Source organism: Aotus nancymaae, unplaced genomic scaffold, assembly GCF_030222135.1.
Source record: "Aotus nancymaae isolate 86718 unplaced genomic scaffold, 86718_ANA_hifiasm-v0.15.2.pri h1tg000059l, whole genome shotgun sequence".
Classification (NCBI taxonomy): domain Eukaryota; kingdom Metazoa; phylum Chordata; class Mammalia; order Primates; family Aotidae; genus Aotus; species Aotus nancymaae.
Genome location: NW_026988473.1, coordinates 40,480,930 through 40,507,891, shown reverse-complemented (window position 1 = coordinate 40,507,891; position 26,962 = coordinate 40,480,930). Strand labels below are relative to the sequence as shown.

Below are 26,962 nucleotides of genomic sequence, written 5' to 3'. Positions count from 1 at the left end.
CAGCTAATTTTTGTATTTTTAGTAGAGACAGGGTTTCACCATGTTGGCCAAGCTGGTCTCAAACTCTTGACCTCAAGTGATCCACCTGCCTTGGCCTCTCAAACTGCTGGGATCACAGGTGTGAGCCACCATACCCAGCCCAGGGACACCCTCTTTGCTGGAGAGCAGTGGTCTGCAGGCATCTCCTTTCTCTACTCAGCACTTTGCAAATGGACCTGGAAGACAGAGACCTGAGGGCCCACACAGTCCCTGTGCCCCCCTATTTTTCCTCCTAAGCATTTGCATAGTTCTCATCTAGAAAACACAGTCCATATTTCTTTTCTTTTTTTTTTTCAATTTAAATGTTTTTTTTTTCTTTTTATATAATATTGGTGTCTCACTATGTTGCCCAGGCTGGTTTTGAACTCCTGGGCTCAAGCAATCCTCCCGCCTTGACCTCCCAAAGCGCTGGGATTATAGGCATAAGTCACTGTACCCGGCCCATATTTATTTTTATCTTAAGCATGTAGATCACTCAGGTTGAAAATACCCTTCCTCGTTATTTTTCAAGGGCCAGCAGCTACAGAGTGACTCAACAGATTTATGATGGGAAGGTTGGAGAATACCAAGTTCGAGTTGAGGTGAATATGAAAAGAAACATTTGGATGAGGTTGGGAGTATTTTGGCCCTGAGACAGTCAGCCCATGTTGAAAGACTCAAAACAGAAGGCCATATGTGCCTGTGCTCAGATCAAGATAAAAAGCTTAAGCTTTGTTGGTAGCTCATGAACCTCTCATCATGCTGTTCTGGAAGAAATGCACAATGCAAGAAACTTTAGAGCTGGAGGCGGAAGACCCGATTTCACATTTCTTGACTGGCAGCTGTGACCATAGAGAAAGTACTTCCTTTCCTGAGCCTCTGTTTCCCAGGTGTTGGACTGTAGTGTGAGGAGGAGTAGAGGAGATGGTGTTTGTAAAGTGTTTGGCGCAGGTAGCATGGTGGTTCCTTTAACCCTATTGGAGTTATTACATCTGTTTGCCCTTTCAGTCTTTTATTTAGGACATTTACTAAGATGACGTCCGGCACAACATCTTATTCTTGAGCACAATGGCCAAATGGCTCCTGACTGGATCAGAGTTGGTCTGTGAATTAGTCAAGGTTCTCCAGAGAAACAAAACCAATAGGGTGTGTGTGGGTTTGGGTGTATGTGTGTGGAGAGAGAGTGATTTTAAGGAATTGGTCATGTCATTGAGCAAGTCCAAAATCTTCAGGTGCCCTTGTTGCAGGCTGAGGGGATTCTACCTTTAGACTTCCTTTAGACTTGAGCTGCAACGTCGACTCCTCCCTGGGTCTCTCAGCCTGTTGACCTGGCTGTTGGCTGAGAGACCCAGGCCAATAGGCTGAGAGACCCAGGGAAGAGTCAGTGTTGCAGCTCAAGTCTAAAGGCAATCTGGAGGTAGAATCCTCTCTTGCTTAGAGAACATCAGTCTTTCAAAACCTTCAATGGATTGGATGAGACCCACCTACATTATGGAGGATGATCTGCTTTACCCAAAGTCTGCTGATTTAACTGTCAGCCCCATCTAAAATATTCCGTTGCAACAATATCTGGACTCTAGTGTTTGACCAAATATCTGGGTATTGTGACCCAGCCAAGTTGACACATAAAATCAGCCATCTCAGCCTGTAAGCAGGCCTTGCCAGATGATCAGTGGGAATGAGTCATCTGAGGGAGGAGGCATCTTACCTGTGGCCCAGGGTCAAAGAGAACAACACATCAGCTTGAATAAACATCTGCAAGGGCTCAAGGCTAATGCACCCTGCCTGGGAGACAACCACAAATCAAGACACTGTGCATGCCTCAGAAGAATCATTGCATCCCTTCCTGCGTCCCCCAGGTCTTGGTAAGAAATCTCCCTGAGAAATGGAGGTTTTGACCTTTCCTCTTAATCCTGAAATAACTGCAGAGTGAGACAGACACACTGGCATGGACACCTCCAGAGAGCTGATGATTTTTGTGACCCAAAAGTGAAATAAGATTCCAAGCCTAAGGAGAGGCACCAAGTTTGTCTCTAGAGCCTTCTGCCTATAAATCAAGCCCACATTCACTTCTTGATCTTAGGAACAGCGGGAGACAGGGTCTGTAGTTATCTCTGCTGCATCACTAGAATCCTGTATCCCTTTCCCAGAGCTTTGTGCTTGTAATCGTCCAGTCATCTGTTTCAAAATTAGAAATCTGGCATACTTGAGCAGTGAAGTTTAAAGGGTGAAGTCAACTCAAGTTGTCAGAAACATAGGATGAAATAAATGTGGTGGTGTCTCTGTAGAGAAGGGGGAAGGCCACAGAGGACTCAGCAGCGCCTGCTAACCCATGACTTTCTGCCCGTCCTGCCGTGGTGGCACTGTAATTCATACTCAGTAACTGCTTTGGAAACTTTATTATGTGCTGGGCACTGTGTTGAGCTCTTTACATGCTTTGTCTCACTTACTCTTTCCATTGGTTCTTTGCAATAGAGACTTCTCATCCCTGTTTTACAATCGAGGGGACTGAAGCTCTGAGAGGTGAAGTTACTTGGCTGGACCACACAGAGAGTAACTGGTGGAAGCAAGCATTCAGCCAGGCTGATTCAAAGCTCGGGCTCCCAAGCAGCCTATAGGCTGGTAGTTCAGTATAGCTAGACTCCACTGTCTGAATATCTGAATAGATGGAAGGCAAGACCAAAAAGGAAGAGTGTGCACCCTCTGAACGTCAGAAGCCCTGGATACCCCCAGTGCCATTTGAAGGAGCTATGAAGGGACCTGAAGGTGACATTTAGGAGGGTAAGGCACAGGAGGGGAGTGAATTAGGTAGGAACTTAAAAAAAATAGATGGAGAATGCTTGTGCAAGGACCGTGGAGGCTTGGCACGGGCAGAGGCAGATACTTGTCTTTGCCTCGAAAGCAATATTATGTGTTTAATTTCAATTAAATGCCACAGGTCTTTACTGTAGCATGAGAAACACTTGTGTCAACATTCCCTAGTGCTTATGCAGAAAGTGAATGGGGGTGAAACTGGTTCTGTGTGTGCTAGAAATGAAAACCGATGAGGTGCTCAGAGGCAGGAAAGTTCAGATCAAGAGCCAATGCTGCACGGTGATTTACCGAAGCGCCTTACCGCAATGTGGCTTCCTGTTGTTAAATCTCATGAAAGTGGGCATTTCAATCACCTACGGTTTCTAGACGTGATACCCGAATTTCTCTAAGGAAATTCCACTCCCTCAGCCCCTCACCCACTGCAAACCCAAACAAAACCCACAATTAAAAGCTCAGCGCCACCCTGAGACCTCAGAATCGCACATGGCAAGTTAGAGCTTTATTAATCGAGTGACTTTTCCCTTACTCTGTGGGAGTTGTTAATTAAAACCATTCAACCATTGAGTTGAGAGAGAGGGAGAGCGACAGAGATTGAGGACAGCTAACAGACTGGATTTTCTCCCTCCTTTGCAAGCTGATATAGCTATTTTAGAAGCTGACATGGACTTTACAGTTGACTAACCCATGCACCAGATTTGTATGTGAGGCTTCTTGGGAACAGCTTTCAGTTAATGCCCTGTAGCCAGGCCTTCAGGGTACAAAGAACCTGCCTAGCCTCTGACCAAGTATATATAACAGTTAATAATAATGACCATGTTAATAATATTAACATGACGAGCTACTGTTTATTGAGCACGTTTAATGCCAGGCACTGTGCTTTATGTACATTATCTCTTTTCATCCTCAATTTTTTTTTTTTATGACACAGGATCTTAAGAACTCTGTTGTGCAAGCTGAACTCCAGTGGCATGATCATAGCTCACTGAAACCTCAAACTCCTAGGCTCAAGCCATCCTCCTGCCTCAGCCTCTTGAGTAGCTATGACTATAGGCATGTACCACGACACCCAGCTAATTTTTTTTTAATGGAGGCAGAGTCTCACTCTATCCCCCAGGCTGGAGTGCAGTGGTGCGATCTCGGCTCACTGCAGCCTCAGCCTCCTGGGTTTAAGCAATTCTCCTGCCTCAGCCTCCCTAGTAGCTGGGACTGCAGGCGCACACCACCATGCCCAGCTAATTTTTTTTTTTTTTTTTTTTTTTTTTTTGTATTTTTAGTAGAGAAGGGGTTTCACCATGTTGCCCAGGCTGGCCTCGAGCTCCTAAGCTCAGGAAATCCGCTGTTTCAGCCTCCCAAAGTGCTAGGATTACAGGTGTGAGCCACTGCACCCAGCCGTTAATTTTTAAAAAAATTTTTTTTGTAGAGATGGTATCTTGCTCTGTTATCCAGGCTGGTCTCAAACTCCTAGCCTCAAGCAATCCTCCTGCCTCAGCCTCCCAAAATGCTGGAATTACAGTCACAAGCCACCACACCCAGCCTCATTCTACCTTAATCTCTATGTTCTAGGACTCCTCTTCCCATTTTCCTGATGGGGACACAGGGATTTTGGGGTCACTGGTAACTTGCCCAAGGTCACAGGGTGGTGAATTGGGGAGCTGGGACTCAAACTTGGACAGCCTGATGTCAGAGCATGAGTTCAGCCACTCATTTCAGGACTTCCACTAAAGCTGTGTACACATGTCTGAAATGTAGCTGCTCTTCTTCCCCAAAACCTGTTTTTCTTCTGTGTTTCCACCATTCGTTTATTCCCCATACCCAGAACCCAGAATCATAGACTCTTCCATTCCCTTGTTCGTGGAATGGCAATCACTGAGTTTGATGGATTCCATCTCTTGAGTATCTCTTACTATGGTTTTTCTCTCATTTTACTTCTCATATTTCTCACCCAGATGATGACAATTTATCCTTTCACGAATTTCCTCTCCTCCGGTCTCAATTCCTGTCCAAAAATCCATTCCACATATTGGTGAGAGGGATCTTCCCAGAGCACAAATCTGATTATATTCTCTGCTTACACTCCTCAATGGCTCCTCACTGCCTGCTGGGTAAACTCTGTGTTTTAGTTACTGTTTCTGTACAACAAATGACTCCATAATTTAGCTTCTGGAAACCACTATTTCATTATGTTCATGGGGTCTCTGCACCAGGAATTGGGACAAGGTACGGGGGAGATGGCTTGTGTCTGGTCCACCATGTCTGGAGCCTCTACTTGGAAAACACCAGGGCCGGCAATGACTTGATAACTGAAGGCTAGAGTCATTCCAAAGCTTGTTCACTCCCGCATCTCACCCCCGGGCTGGGATGATTTGAAGATTAGGATGACTGCAGCCTCTCCACATAGCTTGGCTTCCTTGGAATTGGCAGACTTCTTACATGGAGCTCAGGGCTCAAGGGCAAGGGGTACAGTGAACAATGCAGAAGCTGCCTCACCTTTTATCATCTAGCCTTGGAAGGCAGAGACTGTCTCTTCTGCCGTACTGTATTGGTCAAAGCAGTCACAGGCCCTCCAGATCCAAGAGAAAGGTGCAGAGATCCCACCTCCCAGTGGGAGGGTGGCAAGGTCACCTTGCATGTGGGATGGGAGATGTTGCTGTGGTCATCTGTGGCAAATACAGTTCACAACATCATATCCCCATGCCACCCACGTGACACACAAGGTCCTCCCTCCATGGTCTCGCGTTGGAGGGTCTGCTCTGTGGAGACACAAGCCTTATCTTTCTTGTACACTATGTGGAGACACAGGTCTGTTTTTCTTCTGTACTATGTATCCCCTTTGCCTACCACAGAGCATGGTGCATCGTGGGCTCTCCTTTTGCATTTGAGAAGCTAAAAACTGATCTACTTGCCTAGCCTCATTTCTTCATTTCCTGCCATCTCCTTCATCCCCTCACTGCCCACCCATCCTCTCCCCTCCCCAACTGCCATCCTGTTCCTGCCACTCTGGACCACAGACATTTTCCTTGATACAAATACCACACTCTTGTAACTGAGCCTTTGCATGAGTCTTCTCTGTCCGTAAACTCCCCCCGGTCAATTGCCGCCCACCTGCCGCAGTCCTTCAAGAGTCTGTTGCGGCTAGGAAGCCTCCATTGACAGACATCAGGTCTCCCTCCTCTGAGTTTCCAGACACCTGGTAACGCCTCGCAGATGGCTTCTCTTAGATCCTTTGGGCTCATTTATCCCACAGGCCAGAACATCCTTGAACAGGGGGATTCTGCCTTTTTACTCACATTTTTGACTTCTTCTACGAGACCTGTTGTGTATACTTAGTAATACGTGTGGAATGAAAAGAGAGAGAAAAGGGGTGGTAGTAGGAGCAGTGCTGCTGCTGCTGCTCATGATACAACTCATGTTCATTGAGTACTTTTCATGTGGCAGCTACTTTTCAGGAATTATCTCATGGAATTCTTGTAGAAATCCTGGAAGGCCTATAACATGCTATTTCCCCCATCTTACAGATGTGGAAACTGAGGCTGAGGGAAGTCGCTTGTCTAAGGTCATACGGCTACTAAAAGGGGCAGTTTCAGGAAGCTTGAGAGCTTTGCCTTCAGTCCCATTTGAATTGTGACTTTAGCTTCTCTGTCTACCTTCTTGTGAAAGTGGAAGTGTTTGAACAAGTTGAAGAGTGAAAAGTGTCAGGTACCCCATTATTTGGTCTGTGTGGTATCAGATAGCCGCTCTGACCAGCTCCTGATGCACTGATAGAAGATAATTTAAGTGTTCTATAGGCAACTGACTGTAGCTTGGTTCCCTCTCAGGAGGTCATTGACCTGTGTTTTGGCGACTGCTCAGCCTGTCTTTCCTTCCAGAGTGCTCCAGCTGCTGCTAGGACGCCCCTGCCACACCCTGTTCACACTCACCTCCGCTTCTCCTTGTCCACAGGCCGGCTGGGTTGCCTGCATGCTTGGCTTCTGAATGTCTCATGCCCAGGTTACCTCCAGAGCTCTAGCAGCTGCCTTGCTACAGGGAGAAATGTGCTCATCCGCACAGTTTGTGCAACACCCTGTCCCTCTTGTGCACACACCTGTGACACTGTCCTGGACATATACATGTGAAATTCTAAAGAGAAAATACAGTTCTTTTGCCTCTCAAACTGAGCTCTCCACTATGCTGCTTTCACTTTTCTAAGAATCAAATACAGTGGGGAATTTGGCCATGGAGAGATGAAACTCTTCAGCTCAAGTTCTGGATGCCATACAGTGTGGCAATAACCTTGTTCCCAATATGGCGGACTTTCTGCTTTAGCCATGCTGCCCCTTAAATGAGACCTGGAAGGCCCCCATCTTCCTAGAAGTCCTTTTTGGACCGTTTTTGTACCATAGTCTACTATTGATAGTATTTGACTTATCTCTAAAGCAGATGCAAGGATGCATCTCATTTCTCTTTGTATTCTCCAGATGCTTAACACATAAAATGTACATATAGTATTTCTCCCTTTTCCACAGGAGATACGTTCCAAGACCCCCAGGGGATGCCTGAAACTGCAGATTGTGCTTAACACTATATAAACTACATTTTTTTTTCCTATACATACATACCTGTGATAAAGTTTAATTTATAAGTTAGACACAGCAAGAAATTAACAACAGTTAACTAACAATAAAATAGAACTATTACAACATGCTCCAATAAAAGATATGTGAATGTGGTGTCTCTCTCCCTTCCTCTCTCTCTCTCTCTCTCAAAATACCTTGTTGTATTGTACTCACCCAATGTCAGACCATGATTGACTATGGATGACTAAAACTGTGGAAAGTGAAACCACACATAAGGGAGGACTACAGTGAAAGCAATTTTTGTTTTTATTGAGACAGTCTTGCTCTGTTGCTCAGTGTAGAGTGCAGTGTCCTTTTCTCAGCTCACTGCAACCTCCACCTCCTGGGTTCAAGCCATTCTCTTGCCTCAGCCTCCCAAGTAGCTAGAATTACAGGCATGTGCCATCACACCCAGCTAATTTTTGTGTTTTTAGTAAAACGAGGTTTCACCATGTTGACCAGGCTGTTGAACTTCTGGCCTCAAGTGATTCACCTGCCTCAGCCTTCGAAAATTCTGCAATTACAGGTGTGAGCCACTGCGCCCAGCCCGACAATTTAATTCTTGATTGTTATTTATTCTTTCTTCAGTACACGAAGAAACACTTGTTAGGTACCTGTCTTGAGAATTGAAGACGTAGTTACAGGGACTGGGGATTTTGAAGCAAAAATACTGGTTGTAAAATTGTTGGGTGAGAATTGAACTTGTTGGGTGAGAGGCTGGAGCACAAGAAGAAAGACAAGCTAACAGTTGTAACAAATGTGAAATTAGGGAACCAAGCTTCAATGTTATCATAAAAGACAGAAAAGGGGATTTATTGAACACACAAATACATTTAAATGAAAATACATCAGTGACTACTTTCTACTTGTATTTCCTTGGGCGAATAACTCCAATTCTCTGAGTCTTCGTTTTGCATCTGAAAAATCATTAGACCAAGTAATCTTTGAAATCCCCCCAGATCTAATATTCTATAGATATTCTACTGCCTATCATGGATGTTCTTCTCAATCCTCTGTTGCACATAAAGTGAGATTTTAGAGTTAACACCTTCTCAGTGTGGTGTCCTCAAGTGGGAGGTGAGGAAAATGAACTAAGAGACATCCTGTATTTCAACATTAATATGCTAGATGAGGCAGAGCATCGTGGTGTGGTAATGCTACATGCCCCGGTGAAGATAAGCACAAGTGTTTGAGTCATTGGGGAATTTGTATCATCTCTGGCCCCACGGACACGCTTCTGAGTAGGACACATTTTTGCCGACCTTAGTAGAAAAGGGCATTTTTCCGTTGGGAAAATAGAAAAAAAAAAATCCAGAGGGATGGGGGGTTATTTGGCATATACCCAGCTGAAGAGGTTAGAGTGATTGTTCTCTTTCCTGTGGCCTGTGGTTTGCATAGGGTGCCTTTTCACTGTGGGATTTTATCTTAAGAATTTCTACCATGGCCTATTTTTAGGGGACAAGGGGTGGGGAGATGCGTTTGGGACCCATTTTGAGGGGTTTAAAAAAGCCTTTTTACACCCCAAAGAGATAGCTGTGAGATTTCCCTTTCCTGGCTCAGGGCATGGATGGGCCCTACCTGTAACACCCCAGCCGCAGCCTTGTTTACCGCCATGCAAACGTATCATAGGCAGCTTTTGTGGATGTAAAACACACTTTTGGATAGTCTCTGTTAATATGGAAATCTGGTACCTTAATTAGTTTAAAATCTGAACTCTCCAGGAAGAAAATGACTGGTTTCTATCCTCACATTTTTTTTTTTTTTTTGAATCAATCTTATCTATTTATTGAAGAAACCAATCCTGGGTAAATCCTCACATATTTTAACTCAATGTTTTTCAAACTTTTTTCTTTTTTGAGATGGAGTCTCACCCTGTCACCCAGGCTGGAGTGCAGTGGTGTGATCTTGGCTCATGCAACCTCCATCTCCTGGGTTCAAGCAAGTCTCCTGCCACACCTTCCCAAGTAGCTGGGATTACAGGCCACCATGTTCAGCTAATTTTTGTATTTTTAGTAGAGACAGGGTTTCACTATGTTGGCTAGGCTGGTCTTGAACTCCTGACCTCAGGTGATCTGACTGCCTTGGCCTCCCAAAGTGCTGGGATTTTAGGCATGAGCCACCGCGCCTGGCCCAGACTTTTTTCTTTTTAAATGTCATGCCCCATCCTGAAAGATCTCACACCCTGATTGAGGGGTGAGGAGGTGCAGAGCTGGGGGATAAAATTGGATGTGGCTTTTCAGAATCATTGTATCTTTAGTAGCTCTACAACAACTCAAATTTTGGCAAACTTTAGCTACAGAATACATTATCAAAAACACTGGACCTTGAACATACTTTTCAAATTCCTGCTCCCTCCCTGGAGATAGGATCATTCCTACAGAGAACCAGCGTTCTCAGCTGCCTGCGTGTAGTTTCTGAAGGTGACATCTGGATGAGTGACCAGGGCAGGGCCAGCATTTCATGTTGTCAGCTGTTGTGTCTACTGTTTTTATGGATTCGATGGCAGGTAATTTCAGCATTCCTATAGTCACCTAGTTTTGCTTAATCCTTCACCCTTGAAGGCCAAAGGTCTGTATACCTATTTCCTTGGTGTTGGTGGTTTATTTGTTGAATCCGATTTAGAATAAGTGCCCAGAATAATCATTGTCTTGATGAAAATATCACCTGGTAGAAACTTAGCATAGAAAACTGTAACCAAGTTCACTTTACATGTTGGGTCCTTTGTATTTGTACATGCATGTCTGTGTGAACTACTTGATCTCCCTGGCCCAACCCAGCATTGCCTGGCAGACACCTTCAAGATGTTCTGTAAGGCTTTCTTTCTCTAAGGAGCCTTTTCTGGCCTCTCTCCGTGCTTTGACCTTTGCTGAACCCTATACAAATATTTACACATCTGCTTGCCCCAAGCCAAAACTAAGCCCCTCAGGGTCAAGCACTCAGTCTGATTCTTTTTTTTTTTTTTTTCAACACAACTATATTTATTTATATTTACACAGGAGACCCCCAAGATGTTGCTCCCCACCTCCTACCCCCTCCCCCAGGCCCTCCCTTCCCGTTCAGCCACACTCTTCCTCCCCTTGCTCCCCCTCTCTCTCCCTCCCCTCCCTCCCCCACCCTCCAAAGCTAATGCCCAGCAAGATCAGCACTGGGGGAGAAGTCTTTGCTTTGGGTCACCCGGTGCCATGAGGGTCCGAGAGTTGAGAGCCCCACCCTTGAGAATTGGCACCAGAGAGCCTGCCCTGTCCCTCTACTGGCTACAGTGCTGCTTTTTCTTCCTCTTAGAGAGCAAGGGGTCACCCTTTCTCTTTTGGGACTGTGAGGGGCCACACATCCCCCAAGCCAGGGATTGTACCCCAGAGGCTCTGAGCCCAGGCCCTAGGTGGGGTGTCTGTTCAGCAGGGGATGGGCCTCTGAAGAGAGCTCGCTTCTTGGACTTGGTGGCAGGAGCGGGTGCTGGGCTGAGGCCTCTTCTCTTTACAGATTGGGACTGAAGAGCTCCCTGCGGTTCCCGCCCTCCTGGGCTGAGAAGGCCCGAGGCAGGGACAGGGCTCTGGGACAGCTTCCAGGGCGGCAGCCTGTAGTTGGTACCCACGACAGTAACTATACCAGGGATTTCCCTCTCCTCCTCACTTGACCCCTTAGACAGCCTGCATGACTCCTTGACAGGAGAGGCTCCAGGGAAACCCCAGGTGTCCTTGGTCCCCATGCCTGGGCAGGTGGGTCTATGGTCCTGGGGAGGAGAGTCTGGCCGGGCAGCCCTCAGCCAGCGGGAATCCAGTCTCTCCAAAACCACAACAGGGTTTTTGGACCTGGCCATCCCAGTGCGCGCTCTGCCTCGTCCCTGAGGGTCCCGGGAAGCCCTCTGGGGGGTGGGTCTGTGGTCCTGGGGAGGAGAGTTTGACCGGGCAGCCCTCAGCCTGCTGGAATCCAGTCTCTCCAAAAGCACAACAGGGTTTATGGACCTGCTTATGCCAGTGCATGCTCTGCCTCTTCCCTGAGGGTCCCAGGCAGCTGTCTGGGGTAGGCGTGTTTCCATGCTGACTCCTTGTTGGGGACCAGGAACGTCTTTCTCTGCTCCCTGGCCCACTGCAGACTCAGAAGAGATTGAGTCCAGCTGGGCGGTGCCGTGACTAGGGTCTGCCCTCGCACACCGTTCCTCCTTCAAGGATAGGCGGCGCTTCTCTGCTACCTGGGCAAGGGTGAGTCCTTCCTCCTGCTCCAGCTCCTGGCTTAGGGCCAAGAAATCCATCTGTGGATCTGGAGAAAGCAATTCTTCCAGGAATTGGGGATGAATGACGGCCTCCACTTTGGTGACGAAGTCTTTTTGGGAACACAGATTGTCAATGTAGCTCAGGAGGTCGGGGTCTGAAAGCATCCTTTCCTCTTCCTGCTCCACTTCACCCTCTTCCCTTTGTCCTGTGAGCTGCCCCATGGCCCCAACAGGAGGCCCCAGCAGGTCCTCCATGATGTCCATATACTCCTGCACCACTTCAGGGGGGATCTCCTCAGGGGCCTTGGTCTCTGCTGGCTGCTGGGGCCTGGGCAGTGGCAGGCAGGCAGGGCATTGGGGCCGGCCTTGCTGGGAAGGTACACTGGCTGCTTGACCACCTCAGGGGCTGATGGTCCTTGAGGTTCAAGCCTCGGCAGGGCTGGAGGAGGCAGGCATTGGGGCCCCTTCATCCACTGTGACTTCTGAATCTGCATCTCCTCCTCAGCCTCAAACTCCAGGAACTTTCCTGATATCTCATAGTAGATCATCCAGTCAAAGTTGCTTGTGTGCTGCCATTCCCGCACGGCCCACCACAGTCCCTCCTCCAGGGTCATGCTGGGCTTCCGCTGGGCCAGCGATCGGAGAACTGGGATGAAGAAGCAGGAAAGCGCCTCGGTGTCGGGACTCTGGGGAAGGTGCCTCCGGGCCAGGGGCTTGTAGTGCTGCCAGAGTCGGAAGTTCTCATACACGCTCTTGGGGTTGCAGGAGTCGTCCGGTGGGGCCTTGGCCTGGGAGGGAGCCAGGCTGCCCTCTCCATGAGCCACTTGTGGCCATGGACAAGCGTTCCCTGGGGCCATGATGGGGGCTGGCTGGGGAGCTGGTGGTGCTGGAGGAGGAAGGCCCTGGGGCCAGCCTCCCTCACAGGCCTGGGTGCCCCAAAGACCTGGGCAGCCATAGCAGGCACCACAGGGGCAGCTGCCAGGGGTCGGAGAGGTGGACATGCGACGCCCTCACAGAGGGTGCCTGGAGCCTGCCAGACAAGGGGGGCCTGAGTTAGGACCAAGGTCTGTGCCTGAGGAGCCTTCACAGGCCCCACTTCTGTCCTCATCTGGACAAGGATGTTGGAAGCCCCAGCCCAATTCGGGCCTCGGCCATCCTGTCCTGGGGAAGGCAGGAGTCCTGGGGAAGGCAGACAGCACTGGAGGGCCACCTGGAGGAACCACTGCAGCCACAAGGGGCGGCCCGTGTGCTGGGCTGGGAGCAGGTGTGGCGAAGGGCAGAGCCGTGAACACTGGCATGGAGGTGCCAGGATTCTCGGTCACACCGGGTTCCAGCACTGGGCATGCTCCATTTGAAGTCATCCCCTCAGGCTGGGTGCTGATCACCACTGTCTGACAGTTTCCACAATGAGAAAAGCCAAGGGCAGGACCCAGAGAGTGACCTGCCTCAACAGATTCTCCTGAGTTCAGGTAGATCAGTTAAAATTTGAAAGTAAAGAAGTTTAGAACCTAGGACCCCAGACATTCTGCAGAGGGGGAGGGGCGCTGCAGCAGGTACTGGTAGGGGTGAGGGACATTCTGTGAAGGGCTCCAGCCAACAGGCAAGAGCTGAGGTTCATTTCCAGCTGGACGGCAGCAACACAGACGGCATGCGCCTCTTCAGGCAACTTTTAAATTGTCCTTCTGACTCACAGCACAAAGCTTCAACCTGATGTCCCCTTTACTTCCATTCTTTATCAACTGACCTACTTTTGTGCCCCTGAACCCATGCTCCTTCCCACTTGGGCTCTTTCCCACTCTTGATGAATTTCAACAGGGGCTGCACTTCCTAAACACAATTTAGGACACTTCCTAAGAACCACTGTGTTTGTAAGACGATCCACGTCTAGATCCTGTGCCTGGTTCAGAGGATCCAGGCTATTAGGTGGCTGTGTGCTCATCATTGTTATGGAAGCCATCCCTGTGCCCCTAGGTTGTGTATGTTGCTGGAATCTGTCCACACCAGCAGGCCAGCCTTACTTCCCATCTCCTTTGCTGGAAAGCCTCAGTCCGGGAAAGAGTGGCTATGAGGCCAGAAAGTCTTTCATTTTGTTTCCCAGCATATTGTGCTGGTATTAAATGTCTATTTTTTTTTAATTTTATTTTTTATTGGATTTTAGGTTTTGGGGTACATGTGAAAAACATGCAAGATTGTCGCATAGGTGCATACATGGCAGTGTGATTTGCTGCCTTCCTCCCCTTCACCTATATGTGGCATTTCTCCCCATGCTATCTCTCCCCAACTCCCCACCCCCTGCTGTCCCCCCTATTCCCCCCCAACAGATCCCAGTGTGTAGTGCTCCCTTCCCTGTGTCCATGTGTTCCCATTGTTCAACACCCGTCTATGAGTGAGAACATGCAATGTTTGATTTTGTGTTCTTGTGTCAGTTTGCTGAGAATGATGGTTTCCAGGTTCATCCATGTCCCTACAAAGGACGCGAACTCATCGTTTTTGATGGCTGCATAACATTCCATGGTGTATATTTGCCACATTTTTCCTGTCCAGTCTATCATCTATGGGCATTTGGGTTGGTTCCAGGTCTTTGCTATTGTAAACTGTGCTGCAATGAACATTCGTGTGCATGTGTCCTTATAGTAGAATGATTTATAATCCTTTGGATATATACCCAGTAATGGGATTGCTGGGCCAAATGCAATTTCTATTTCTAGGTCCTTGAGGAATCGCCACACTGTCTTCCACAATGGTTGAACTAATTTACACTCTCACCAACAGTGTAAAAGTGTTCCTATTTCTCCACATCCTCTCCAGCATCTATTGTCTCCAGATTTTTTAATGATTGCTGTTCTAACTGGCGTGAGATGGTATCTCAATGTAGTTTTGATTTGCATTTCTCTGATGACCAGTGATGATGAGCATTTTTTCATATGTTTGTTGGCCTCATGTATGTCTTCTTTTGTAAAGTATCTGTTCATATCCTTCGCCCATTTTTGAATGGGCTTGTTTGTTTTTTTCTTGTAAATCTGTTTTAGTTCATTGTAAATTCTGGACATCAGCCCTTTGTCAGATGGGTAGGCTGCAAAAATTTTTTCCCATTCTGTTGGTTGCCGATTCACTCTATTGACTGTTTCTTTTGCCATGCAGAAGCTGTGGAGTTTGATTAGGTCCCATTTGTCTATTTTGGCTTTTGTTGCCAATGCTTTTGGTGTTTTGGTCATAAAGTCCTTGCCTACGCCTATGTCCTGAATGGTTTTGCCTAGGTTTTCTTCTATGGTTTTTATGGTGTTAGGTCTTATGTTTAAGTCGTTAATCCATCTGGAGTTAATTTTAGTGTAAAGTGTCAGGAAGGAGTCCAGTTTCTGCTTTCTGCATATGGCTAGCCAGTTTTCCCAACACCACTTATTAAACAGAGAATCCTTTCCCCATTGCTTGTTTTTATCAGATTTGTCAAAGATCGGATGGTTGTAGATATGTTGTGTTGCCTCCGATGCCTCTGTTCTGTTCCATTGGTCTATATGTCTGTTTTGGTACCAGTACCATGCTGTTTTGATTACTGTAGCCTTGTAGTACAGTTTGATGTCCGGTAGTGTGATGCCTCCCGCTTCGTTCTTTTTGCTTAGAATTGACTTGGCTATGCGGGCTCTCTTTTGGTTCCATATGAAGTTTAAGGTGGTTTTTTCCAGTTCTGTGAAGAAGGTCATTGGTAGCTTGATGGGGATAGCGTTGAATCTGTAAATTACTTTGGGCAGTATGGCCATTTTCATGATATTAATTCTTCCTAACCATGAACATGGAATGTTTCTCCATCTGTTTGTGTCCTCTTTTATTTTGTTGAGCAGTGGTTTGTAGTTCTCCTTGAAGAGGTCCTTTACGTTCCTTGTTAGTTGTATTCCTAGGTATTTTATTCTCTTTGTAGCAATTATGAATGGCAGTTCGTTCTTGATTTGGCTCTCTTTAAGTCTGTTATTAGTGTATAGGAATGCTTGTGATTTTTGCACATTGATTTTGTATCCTGAGACTTTGCTGAAGTTGCTTATCAGTTTCAGGAGATTTTGGGCTAAGAGGATGGGGTCTTCTAGATACACAATCATATTGTCTGCAAATAGAGACAATTCGACTTCCTCCTTTCCTAATTGAATACCCTTTATTTCTTTTTCTTGCCTGATTGCTCTGGCTAGAACTTCCAATACTATATTGAATAGGAGTGGTGAGAGAGGGCATCTTTGTCTAGTGCCAGATTTAAAGGGAATGCTTCCAGTTTTTGCCCATTCAGTATGATATTGGCTGTCGGTTTGTCGTAAATAGCTTTTATTATTTTGAGATACGTTCCATCAATACCTAGTTTATTGAGGGTTTTTAGCATAAAGGGCTGTTGAATTTTGTTGAAGGCCTTCTCTGCATCAATTGAGATAATCATGTGGTTTTTGTCTTTGGTTCTGTTTATGTGGTGAATTACATTTATAGACTTGCGTATGTTGAACCAGCCTTGCATCCCCGGGATGAATCCTACTTGATCATGGTGGATAAGCTTTTTGATGTGCTGTTGTAATTGGCTTGCCAGTATTTTATTGAAGATTTTTGCATCTATGTTCATCATGGATATTGGCCCGTAGTTTTCTTTTCTTGTTGAGTCTCTGCCGGGTTTTGGTATCAGGATGATGTTGGTCTCATAAAATGATTTGGGAAGGATTCCCTCTTTTTGGATTATTTGGAATAGTTTCAGAAGGAATGGTACCAGTTCCTCTTTGTATGTCTGGTAGAATTCGGCTGTGAACCCATTTGGACCTGGGCTTTTTTTGGGTGGTAGGCTCTAAATTGCTGCCTCGACTTCAGACCTTGTTATTGGTCTATTCAGGGTTTCGACTTCTTCCTGGTTTAGGCTTGGGAGGAGGCAACTGTCCAGGAATTTATCCATTTCTTCCAGGTTTTCTAGTTTATGTGCATAGAGTTGTTTGTAATAATCTCTGATGATGGTTTGAATTTCTGTGGAATCTGTGGTGATATCCCCTTTATCATTTTTTATTGCATCTATTTGGTTATTCTCTCTTTTCTTTTTTATTAATCTGGCTAGTGGTCTGTCTATTTTGTTGATCTTTTCAAAAAACCAGCTCCTGGATTTATTGATTTTTTGAAGGGTTTTTCCTGTCTCTATCTCCTTCAATTCTGCTTTGATCTTAGTTATTTCTTGTCTTCTGCTAGGTTTTGAGTTTTTTTATCTTGCTCCTCTAGCTCTTTCAATTTTGACAATAGGGTGTCAATTTTAGATCTCTCCTTTCATCTCATATGGGCACTTATTGCTATATATTTTCCTCTAGAGACTGCTTTAAATGTGTCCCACAGATTCTGGTATGTAGTTTGTTCGTTCTCGTTGGTTTCGAAGAACATCTTCATTTCTGCCTTCATTTCATTGTTTATCCAGTCAACATTCAGGAGAAAGTTGTTCAGTTTCCATGAAGCTGTGCAGTTCTGGGTTGGTCTCTAAATTCTGAGTTCTAACTTGATTGCACTGTGGTCTGAGAGACTGTTTGTTATGGTTTCCATTCTTTTGCATTTGCTGAGGAGTGATTTACTTCCAATTATGTGGTCAATTTTAGAGTAGGTGTGATGTGGTGCTGAGAAGAATGTATATTCTGTGAATTTGGGGTGGAGAGTTCTGTAAATGTCTATTAGGTTTCCTTGGTCCAGGTCTGAGTTCAAGTCCTGGATATCCTTGTTAATTTTCTGTCTTGTTGATCTGTCTAGTATTGACAATGGTGTGTTGAAGTCTCCCACTATTATTGTGTGGGAGTCTAAGTCTCTTTGTAAGTCATTAAGAACTTGCCTTATGTATCTGGGTGCTCCTGTATTAGGTGCATATATATTTAGGATCATTAGCTCTTCTTGTTGCATTGATCCTTTTACCATTATGTAATGTCCTTCTTTGTCTCTTTTGATCTTTGTTGCTTTAAAGTCTATTTTATCACAGATGAGAATTGCAACTCCTGCTTTTTTTTGCTCTCCATTTGCTTGATAAATCTTCCTCCATCCCTTTATTTTGAGCCTTTGTGTATCCTTGCATGTGAGATGGGTTTCCTGGATACAGCACACTGATGAGTTTTGGCTTTTTATCCAATTTGCCAGTCTATGTCTTTTGATTGGGACATTTAGTCCATTTACATTTAGGGTTAATATTGTTATGTGTGAATTTGATCCTGCCATTTTGATGCTAGCCGGCTGTTTTGCCCATTGGTTGATGCAGATTCTTCATTGTGTTGATGCTCTTTACCATTTCGTGTGTTTTTGGAGTGGCTGGTACTGGTTGTTCTTTTCTATGTGTAGTGCCTCTTTCAGGAGCTCTTGTAAAGCTGGTCTGGTGGTGATGAAATCTCTGAGTACTTGCTTGTTTACAAAGGATTTTATTTTTCCTTCACTTATGAAGCTTAGTTTGGCTGGATATGAAATTCTGGGTGAAAGTTCTTTTCTTTAAGGATGTTTAATATCGGCCCCACTCTCTTCTGGCTTGTAGGGTATCTGCTGTGATTCTGATGGGCTTCCCTTTGTGGGTAACCCGACCTTTCTCTCTGGCTGCCCTTGGTATTTTCTCCTTCATTTCAACCCTGGTGAATCTGATGATTATGTGCCTTGGGGTTGCTCTTCTGGAGGAATATCTTTGTGGTGTTCTCTGTATTTCCTGGAGTTGAATATTGGCCTGCCTTGCTAGGTTGGGGAAGTTTTCCTGGATAATACCCTGAAGAGTATTTTCCAGCTTGGATGCATTCTCTTCGTCACATTCAGGTACACCTATCACACGTAGATTAGGTCTTTTCACATAGTCCCATATTTCTTGTTGACCTTGTTCATTCCTTTTTACCCTGTTTTCTCTAATCTTGCCTTCTCATTTTATTTCATTGAGTTGATCTTCGACCTCTGATATCCTTTCTTCTGCTTGGTCAATTCGGCTGTTGAAACTTGTGCATGCTTCTCAAAGTTCTCGTGTTGTGTTTTTTAGCTCCATCAATTCACTCATATTCCTCTCTAAGTTGTCCATTCTCGTTAGCATTTCATCAAATCTTTTTTCAGCGTTTTTAGTTTCTTTGCATTGGGTTAGAACATGTTCTTTTAGCTCACGGAAGTTTCTTATTATCCACTTTCTGAAGGCTGATTCTGTCATTTCATCACACTCATTCTCCATCCAGTCTTGTTCCCTTGCTGGTGAGGAATTGTGATCCCTTGTAGGAGGAGAGGTGTTCTGGTTTCAGGTGTTTTCATCATTTTTGCACTGGTTTCTTCCCATCTTTGTGGATTTATCCACCTGTCGACTTTGTAGTTGTTGACTTTCTGATTTTGGTAAGTTTAAGTCTGCAGCAGCAGAACTCATAAACCCCTTTTCTTTTTCCCCAGGTGTTCTGTCCCAGGGAGTTAGGGCTTTATGAGTTTCCGCTGTCCTGCTGCCGTTTTCCCTGCCCACAAGGAGGCAGCCTAGTCACTCTCAGCCTGCAGAGGCTTCGCTGAGCTGCTGTGGGCTCTGCCCAGCTGCTGTGTGAACTTCCCTGCAGTCCTGTTTATAGGGGTGTAGTTAGAACTGCTTCTGCTATATTGGCCTGTCTCTGTAGTGACGGACTCTCTCTGTAATGGTGCATTGCCTTGGCGACACCAGGTTGCCTCGGGAACTGCAGGCTGCCTCCGTAATGGCGGACGCCCCTCCTCCACAGAGCTGGACCGTCCCGGGTTCAGTTGTGCTTGCCGTGAAAGTCTCAGCCCAGAGTGTTTCCAATTGCTGTTTTTTTGTTTTTGTTTTTGTTTTGTTTTTGTGGGGGTGGGACCAGCCAAGCCTGGTCATCTGGCTCCCTGCCTCAGAGCCTTTTGTTTTTTAGTTGAATGGTCAGCTCTCTACCAGGTGACCTGGTCGCCTGTTGAATAGGCGCCGGGATCTGTGTGATTTCCCGTGTGGTAACCCACTGTGCCGGCTGAAACCGCGGCTCTGAGATTCGTGGCGCTTTTTTGCCCAGGAATCTCCTGGCCTGGCTCCCTGCTTCAGCTCCCCATGCTGGCTAAGAGGGGACACAGTCTTGTTTACTCTGCACTGGGAGCTGCTGCACCAGCAGCTCTGAGATTCATGGCACTTTTTTGCCTGGGAATCTCCTGGCCTGGCTCCCCGTTGCAGCTCCCCTTGCTGGCTAAGAGGGGACACAGTCTAGTTTACTCTGCACTGGGAAACCCTGTGCCAGGGCGCAGGCCAAACAGCCGCGCCGGCCAAAACAGCTGCCCTGGCGACCCTTGGGGCTCCTCCGCCTGTGAATCTCCTGGTCTGTGGGCAGTAAAAATCTGTCTGGAAATGCGGTGTCCACTCACCCTCTGCGCTTTCACTTGGACCTGCAATCCTGAGCTCCTCCTAACCGGCCATCTTGTATCTCTCTCCCCTCAGTCTGATTCTTATATCCCCAACACCCAGGCTAGTGCCTGCCTCTCAACAGAAGCTACATAAATGTTTGTTGCACAGATGCCACCACCTTAAACATAGGCCTCCTCTGGGCAAAGTCCTGCAATTGACTCAACATGAGCTCTTCCTGCAGCCTCCCCACAGTGCTTCCAGAAATCTTGTTGTTCACTGAGGTTGGTCCCATCATCAGTGATGTTCCCAAGGCCTGCTTTTTGCCTCTGTCTACAGCAGGGATTGTCTCACAATTACAAATTAGCCACCTTCTCATTCCATCTATTCTCAGTGCACTGTGCCTTTCTTGCAACTGTGGTCTACAAAAGACAAAGTGAAACTTGCATGAACCTAAGCCAAAGTGCCAGCTGACTTCTCCCCAGTTTGGTAAAGACTCTGGTTGTTGCCTGTGGGTGTCTACATGAAGCCAGAAGAGAAACCGACACTAGATGTCAGACTCCCACCCCTACAGGCTCTAGTCATCTTCCAAAGGGAACATACAATCCTCAAAGCCAACATAAATTCTGCTGATTTAACATGAAGAGTGAGTCTGTGTCTCAGAGCACTTTAAGGCTTGAGGAGCCATAGCAGAAATCGCAGGAACAATAAGGTTAGCAGCCCAGTGATGATTGGCAGGTGTGTTTCAGTGCGTGAGAAGTGCTCTGGAAAATGCATTTTGCAAAAGACACACAAAGCTTGGTAGTATGTTTTACCACCATACAGAACTTCTCCACTTGATCAATCTCTTTGCTAGGAGTTTGGTGAAAGCAAGACCCAAGCAGTGGTGAGATTAAACCTGTGTGCTAAAATTCAGGGTAACGTGGATTGTAGCAATGCCATGAGCCGCTGTTGAATTGGTTTATAGCAAACAGACAAGTCTTGCAATGTAGAAACGATTGCAAAGTATGTTGAAGGATCTACTCAGCCCGGAAACACTTCTGTCGGATTCTTTCGACAATGTGGAAGGCTTTTCCAGAGGAGGAGCATCTGATTATGATGCCACACTGAGCTACCTGTGTGTTGTCCATAATACTTTGAATTCAGCATGCCTAATACTGCTCACTCTTACCACTGGCCAGCCATCTGAGTTTCCAACAGTCAGACTGCCTGGAGGCTGGCAGGCATTTAACTACAAGACATGAGTTACTTGATAATTTAGAAGGAACTTAAAATTGTAACAACTTTTATCAAGCCTTGATTTGAGATGGAGGAAACACTGGGGATCAACTTCAACCTAGGTTAATGTGGACATTGTCTCCTAACACAGAGGGGGCCGAGAGTAGTTATTAAGAGGATTTGAAGTTTAAATTGCTATTATTGTGTAGTCACATTTTAGTCAACTAATTCTTAGGGAAACGGAATCCAATCTAGCTCACAGTTCTTCCACCTAGGTCTAATGACTTAAGGCAACATTTCTCACAGTTTTGGCCTATCTGCAAGAGAGTCACTTGCATGTCTGTTAAAAATGCAGGCTTGGGGGAAGGGATGAATAGGTGGAGCATGGGGCATTTTTATGGTGGTGGAATTATGTTCTGTGTTACTGTAATGGTGAGTAGGTGACATTCTGTACCAAAACCAGTAGAGCTGTAAGACACAGAGTAAACCCTAATGTGACTTCAGTTAATAATAATGTATTAATATTGGTCCATCAGCTGCAGCAATGTACCACACTAATACAAAATATTAATAATAGTCCAGGAGCAGGGGCTCACATCTGTAATCCCAGCACTTTGGAGGCTGATGTGAAAGGACTGCTTGAGCCCAGTTCAAGACCAGCCTGAACAACATGGCAAGACTGCATCTCTACAAAAAATTAAAAAATTAGGGCATGGTGGCCTGCACCTATAGTCCCAGCTACTCGAGAGGCTGAGACAGGAGGATTCCTTGAGCCCAGGAGTTCAGGACGGCAGTGTACACTCTACCCTGAGTGACAAAGCAAGACCCTGTTTCTAAGAAAAAATATATATATATTAATAATAGAGCAAAGTGTTGGGGGGGAAGAGGGAGTATAAAGGAACTCTATAATTTCTTTACAGTGTGTTAAAGAAAGAATCTCTTAAAAAGTAAAGTATGTTTTTTTTTAAAAAAACGTAAGATTTGGGCCTCACTAAATACATCTTGCACGTGTGAAGCCGAGGCCTTGGAATAAGCATTTTGGTCAGGCTTTCCAGAGGATTTGGGTGTATTCTGAGCTTTGAGAATTCCTGGATATCAGTCCATCTCCTTTCACCATGTTTCATTCCAAGAAAGAGCTTAAAGGGGCTTTGTCTAGAGAACTGTCTCCTGTGTGTTAGGATGTGTTTCATCTTTCAGAAGGTGGACAAAAAGCTTCCTGCTAATGCTAGAAATATTTGCTGCAATTCCACACTGACAGTTGAACCACAATAAAGACAATTCAGGCAAGACTAAGTTTCAGACACAGGGACTGTCAATTTTCAAACGCATGCAGCCTTTCTTCAGAAGTGTGCCCTGCCTGCGTCCATTTCAAACAAGTGTAGCCATGGATTATAATGAAAATTTTACATATGTCTGTTGGTTTAAGGGTGATAAGTACACTGTTGTTATAATCCTTGGCTCTTTGTGCATTTGAGTATGCATTTTATTAAGGCAATTATGGGCTTTTTAAATTAAAATGCTTCTGGAGTTTATATACATATAGATCTTTTTAAACCACACAGCTCTGGTAATTAGTATTAGATGGAATTTTATTAAACTTATGGAAAGTCACACTGCATTTTGCAAAGGACACACAAACCTTGGTAGCATGTTTTCCCACCAAACAAATTCTCCACTTGATCAATCTCTCTGCTAGGAGTTTGGTGAAAGAAAGACTCAAGCAGTGGTGAGACTGAGTCTGTGCGCTAAAATTCAGGGTAGCATGTGAATTGTAGCAGTGCCATGAGCCGCTGCTGAATAGGTTTATAGCAAACAGACAAGTCTTGCAATGTAAAAACCATTGCAATGTGTGCTGAAGGATCTACACAGCCAGGATCCACTTCTGTCCTGTTTGGGCAAAGGCACTGCTAAGGTGGGGCCTGGAGGTCTGTGAGCCAACTCATGCTGGATGTGAATTTTACACATATGTGAGATGGGGTCCATAGTTTTCACTGGTTTCTCCAAGGGGGTTCATAACTTAAGCAAGTTTAGGAATTTCTGCTTTAGATAATGGTCTCTAAACTGGATTTGGTTGTAGTTTTTAAAATATGCATGTGCCATGTTATTGAAATATTGCATATACTATATAGTGTACAAAAACATAGGAATCAGAAAGAGCATAAGAAATAAATATACATAGAAGCACTTGCGTTTTCACTCCTGGATCGTCTGCACTCCCCTCTACAGAGACCACTGCCTGGGTCCAGTGCTTCTTTTTCTTTAATGCGCACACAAATCACCTGGGGAGTTTGTGGAACTGCTGAGTCTGATTTAGAAGGTCTGGGATACTGCTTTTTAAAACAGCTTCCAGGTGATGTTGAAACTGCTGCTCCATGACTCGTAAGCAGCAGGTGGATGATGAGGCATGTGTTGAGATGAGTTGCAGACAACGACGACTCCCACGCTGTGTCTTCTGTCTCTCCCTCAAGCAGTCATCAGCACCTAGCTTTTGGAAGTAGAAATGGCAAAAGTCTGTGGCACCAGTTTTCCCTGGTGAGACTTGCAGGGCGCCCCTGGGACCCTTTGACTCCTCTTTAACTCAGGCCCGCCTTTTCCCACTGCTGCCTCTGTCCCCATGGCCTGATGGATCTGAGCCCTTGTTTGATTAGCTTAGCAACATCCTTGTAGTATTCCCCAGTGAGGTGTGCTCTGTTGGCTGGGGCTAGCCAGAGTCGGCTCCAGAACTCCTGAGTGAGTTCACTTTTGCAGCAACCTTGACTTCCTGCTGTACTGTGCATGACCAGAGGATTGATCTGGGTTTTCCCAGTCATCTGGCTCACTTTGCAGAAGAGAAGCAGAGTCTGGTCCCCCTTCAGCTGTGCGTTCTCCTGGTGGATGGCTCGTGGACATTGAAGAAACCTCACGGCAGTGCTGTCTATTTGCCATGGTCACATCATCCTATGCTCTGAACCAAGGTGGTGCGTGTTGTGGCCACAGGAGACAGCTCCAGGCTTGAGTGAGATAAGGGAAGATTTTACTCACGATGTAAGTTGAACTCCCAAATCCTCCTCAAAAGATCAAGTTGTTATCAACTCAGTGACATCCTGAAGAGCTGACAGTCCTGGAGGACAGGAGGAAATGGTGTAAAGGGTACCCCAATTTTGCATCAAGCAGAAAGGAAACTGGTTAGATTCTCATCTCCCCATGGCCTCTGCCAGTGATTGTTGGAAGCATTATCCCAAAGGCATGAAGGCCAAAGACGTGTGGGTCTATGTTAGAAGAATTGCCCTCGCAGGCATAAAAATGGAAGATTAGAGTCATTTCTGACCCCTCTTCCACCTCATACCCCCTTGTGTTTTAATGGTGTGGATTGTGATTGTGCAGTCTGTCCTATTTAAAGTCCTGTTACCACAGGGAACCCCAACTGAGAAAGGCATTCTCACCTTGGGCTTTTTCTCCAAAGGTTGCTATTGGTTTCATTGCATCCTGTGTCAGTTTGGAGTGACCCATAATCAAGAAGAGACAAGGCGGTGTTCTTCGCTTGAATCTTACCTTTATTTGATTTTGAGTCACTGCAACATGTCTCTGAACTTGTCATGAGGGACAGAGCGTTTTGATAAATGAAATATACCATATCTGCTTCAACATTTATGCCTAAAAACTCGTTGAAGACAAAGTGGTTTCCATGTGTTTCCTTAGCAAAATTTTAAGTATTCGCTGAATTTTAGTGCTGCAGTTTTATAATTTGCGCTGGAAAATTGAGCCCATTTTTTTTCCAGTCATATTTTTCCATTTCAGATGCATTCTCTTCTTCCTTAAGCCAATGTGGCCACCGCTTTTCTTTTCATAAAGGTCAGCTTTTTTCAAAAGGATGCAGGCAGCTTTGTTAGACTTGCTAGTCAGCACGTCCTCCTATGATCCAGAGTGAAGTTGATTCAGCTGACTTCTCAGAGGCCCTAAACTAAAGGGATTCTTTTCCAGGTCTGTCTAGAAACCTGATTTACATCCTAATAAGCTCAGAGAATGAATGTCATACTGTATTATAACCGAGTGGAGGGGCTTGTGATGTTTGGGGATTTGGATGTTGGTGACTTGCTCAAAACAAGACCTTTTCATCAGCCCCCATCATTTTTTTTAACCTTATGCAACAAAGTATGTATTGATATTGATGTCTGGATATTTATATTGTTATTGGCAAGGAATATTACACACACATATAATTATTTTATTCCATGTTTCTATGTCCACGTTTCAACCAAAAGTGTGCCTGAAAAATAGACAGGCTGATATGTCTTTGAAGAAAAGTAATTACCTAGGAATGATTTGTTTTCTGTTTGTTCTTTCATTTCTTGCATCTAAGAGGTGTGTTTTTTTTATGTCATGCTCTGTTAGAAATGCATTCGACTACAGCAAGTTGGTACATACTTCTTTTCTTCTGTCTCCTCTCTCCTCACACAGTTCTTGACAGAGGTGATTTCTTGTGAGATTAGTGACAGTCAGTTTGTGTTACTTATGCAGGCTATGTTGAACTGTGAACTTTGGAAATGAGAAGCCGCCTTTCCCCGCTTCTGAAGGTGACTCACAAAGCCAGTTTCACTTGGTTCCACATTGTTGCGTCATTACAGTTAAAGAAAGGGAAGAAATCTATTTACTAAATGTTGGGCTTGGAGTCTAGAGTATTTGTTCTAACAGGTCCTGTTAGATTCCACAGCTTTTTCATAGCTAGTGTCAGTTACCAGCCCATTCTGTAGAGAGAGTTTCTTTTGTAAAAGGCATCTTGCCTTCACAGGTCTGTCTTGACTGGAGGGATGGTGAGGTCTACCCTACAAGTCTGGTCTTCCTCCCCAGAGATCTGGGGTGACTCAGGACTAGAACATGGTATGTTCTGAAAAATCTATAGTAGGAAATCCTGATGAGAAAATGTTCAAACCAAAGATTGAATACAAAATGATGGAAGAATTGAAAAGTCGGTGTTCTCTTTGAAACAGAAGCCAGAGCCTGTTACTCATTAGTACCTTCATGTATCCCCACACAGACAAAGGCCTGGTATCCAAGGTGTTCAAAACCGTCCCCCAAGCCCCATGCAGCCTAGTTCCTGGCTGCATTCCCAGTGTTCCAGCAATAATGAACTACTTACCCTTCTCTGAATATCCCTTCCTCTTTCATTTCTCTCCGCTTTTGCATATGTTATCCATGTGTCTAGATGGATCCTCTTTTGGCTGGCAAACTCCCCTGCACCCTTAAGGGCCACCTTAAACAGTGCTCCTCTGTCATGCTTTCTCCCATGTGTTCTCAAAGCCAGTCACACATTCCTCTGTTATATCACTTATTTAGAGGTAGAGCTATTTGCATGTCTTAGTCCCCAGTAGGTTTTGAGCTTCACCAGAGCAGGAACTAGGTCTTGCCATTCCTGTTAGCATTTACATGAAGTGCTATTATGAAGTGCTCCCTGCATGCCAGGCACTGGGCTTTCTAAACATATGCACTATCTCATTTAACCTGCCCCAATCCTGTGAGGGAACTAAAACTAGAAGAAATGGCACTGAAATGTGACACAGTTGGGATTTGAACCCACCTGCCTGCACTGGGATCTTAACCACAGTTCTGTTTTCCTCATTGGAACAATAGAGATGATAATACACTTGATAAGATTATTTTGAAGGTTGAACGCCATGATTTATGTGAAGCACTTAACACAGTACCCAGTGCTTACTAACCACAATGTGTACTCGGTCCTTCAGCCAGCAAGGGGCAGAGGAGGCATTTGAACAACTTAGTTCTAACAACAGTGTCATGTTCCTTAACCCTGATACTCATGGGTCACCT

General features: G+C 45.4%; 1 protein-coding gene and 1 pseudogene across 3 annotated transcripts in view; one reads left to right on the top strand and one right to left on the bottom strand.

Moving 5' to 3' along the window:
- NAV2 (neuron navigator 2) overlaps positions 1 to 26,962 on the top strand; it is a 769,613-nt gene that overhangs the window by 601,479 nt on the left and 141,172 nt on the right. The gene's annotated exons all lie outside the window — the stretch shown is intronic.
- LOC105720181 (NUT family member 2G-like) lies at positions 10,672 to 13,363 on the bottom strand (annotated as a pseudogene).